The 2,500-nt window shown below is 38.0% G+C and overlaps 1 protein-coding gene across 1 annotated transcript in view; it reads left to right on the top strand.

The window, feature by feature from the left end:
* The window catches only part of grin2bb (glutamate receptor, ionotropic, N-methyl D-aspartate 2B, genome duplicate b), a 102,464-nt gene that overhangs the window by 47,587 nt on the left and 52,377 nt on the right, over positions 1 to 2,500 (top strand). The window lies entirely within an intron of this gene.

Raw genomic sequence — 2,500 nt, 5'->3', positions numbered from 1 at the left:
ACATGAGAACAGAGAACATGAGATCATGAGAACAGAGGATATTTAAATTGAATAAGATTGAATGTTTTGTGTGCCTAATATTACCAATTCTTATAATCATAATCATCAAAATGTGTAATGTGGAAATGTGGTTGTGAATTCTATCATCACTACACACCCGTGTGTAAATAGTTGCTATTCGAGGCGCGTAGCAAGCGTGGGGGATGTGGGTGTTATAACGTACACACTTTTGCTGGAACACGATTCTATCCCCCACACTTTTTGTCAGATTAAAATGAAAGTAAAATATGGAAATAAACACTCCCGTAAAGAGTTGGAACCATTATAACGTCTGCAGTGAGCAGATTTCAGGTAGAATTGAAATGATAATTGCATTATGCTAATTTAGTAAACCAAAATTCACTGTCTGACTGACAGTTTTTGTCACAATGTAGAAATGCAGGGAGTCAAAGTGAAAGCGGGGGTGCGCGCACCAAGGCACTTGTTTCTGCAGAAAGACCTTTGGCTACTGTTCTCAGAGTCAGAGCATTATGCTTTCTCTGTCTATGATCTGCAGCTTTTCTCAAACTATGGGCCTCCTCAACAATTAACCTACTGGTCCACGTCGCCGTGAAATTAAGTTATGCCAGGTGCTTCACACCTCTGATCATCTGATCAGAGGTGTGAAGATTGAATGTATGGAACCGCGGACTGAAAAAAGAAATAAACTAGGCTAAAAGTTTCCCGAATCAGAAATACTTTTTAATTTGGTGTCATCAACATAGACAGAGCCCAGTCAGCACACATACGTCTCCAAGACGCTTGGAAACGATCTGAACAGCTTAATTACACCGTGTTCCATTTAGAACGTCTTATTTGATGTGATCAAACTCCACTGTCAATGCGTGTCGTAGTGCTACATCTACTGGAGATCTTAATGTCTTAAATACGATCGCGTTCCATTTAAAACATCTTATTTTGATTTTACAAACGGCGGCGTCAAGACACCTTTGAGTTCTACATCTGAGAACTAATATTTCCAGCATGTAGAACTCAAACAGAACGCTTATGAGCGCTCATGCAATGTGTGTGTCCCTGCAGCAAGTGAAACTGGAGGTAACGTGGACTAGAAGCAACAATAGTTTAAACAACAACGTAGCTACCTGTAACTATCAATGGAAAAAGCATAGAAACTGCTTATTATAATCTTTACATTTACATTAATTAAGCTGGCTATATGCAACACTATTTATTTATATTCCCTTTGCATATGTTTGGGTAGACTTGAAACGTTTTTGAATTTGAGCTTACAGTTCTGTCACTATTCTGTGTTATTAGTGATACCTCGAAATTAGGCTGCTGTCTGTTAGGCAATTTATTGTAGCCTGCTAACCCATATGCACAAAACATAATTTCTGATATGATTTCTTGATTTATAACATGAGATATGTCTCTATGTAGGGTAGTGTCAAATAGTGAAGTGATAGAAGGTAGATCATGTAGGCCTACATGTAACATGAGCCACACATATGAGGGGCGCTGTCCCTCCCAAACTGCATTAAAATGGTGTGTTTAGCAATCAGAATTTCTAAATTTTTGGGGGGGAGAAACTCCCGGACACCAATAGTCTTTTAAGCTTGATACGCCTCTGGCTATTACACCAATGGCGTAGTGCTGCCATATTTCTTTACTACATCAAGTATATGTATCATAGTAACACCATTTTACGTAATATGATTAGTACTTCCACTGCCCGCTGCTTCCTAATTGGCCAAAACAAAGCAACCAAATTTGTCACATTTCCAAAACAAGCTGTCTCAAAAACAAACATGTGTAATTTTCACTGAAAACTTCAGCCACCATTAGATGACATTTTGTGACAAGCGAACAAACAAACAGTCAGTTGGAATCTGTCCCTTTCATCTTGGCATATCAGATGAGGGACTTTATGTTTTTCAAGATCTCACCCTTTAAAGCTACAATGTGTAGTTTTTTGTTGTCCTAAACAAAGAAGTTTCATAGAAGTTTCAAAGAAAGCAATACAGTGACAATGAGCATACCTACCCCAATGTCTTGATTCTTTGTTTTGGGTTTGTATGCATTTACTTTAACCTGTTGGAGTGAATTATTTTCCTGGCTCCTTCTAGACGTTCTATTGACCGTTTCAAGAGAGTTCCATTATCAGGATCATAGTTGTTCCCACAAGGCTTCCGTTTTAACGTTCCATATGTTATCTTAATGAAGCGGAAGTAGATTGGGAACAAAATAGAATGTTCAATACAAGCATTGTTATTGTTTTTCTTGTTGAAGTAGTCTATAGTTTCAGTGTTCTTTATACAGTTGATGGGAAACATCCCCGAGGGTAATTGTCGCAATATAGTGCGGAACTTTCGGATTGAGAACGTTGTAATAAAATATTTTTACTTCAGAGAAATAAACAGATTTGCAGACATTTGTTATGCAGATAATAATCAGGAGTGTTTGAGAACACACTAGAGTGGCTGTTTATTCGGAGTACACA

This window comes from Alosa pseudoharengus, unplaced genomic scaffold, assembly GCF_046254945.1.
Source record: "Alosa pseudoharengus isolate Yale_2024_CS ecotype anadromous, Long Island Sound unplaced genomic scaffold, YU_APseudo_1.1 YU_APseudo_1.1_scf_1, whole genome shotgun sequence".
Taxonomy (NCBI): Eukaryota; Metazoa; Chordata; class Actinopteri; order Clupeiformes; family Clupeidae; genus Alosa; species Alosa pseudoharengus.
Note: the sequence above shows the minus strand (reverse complement) of the source record. Positions and strands in the feature narration are given on the sequence as shown.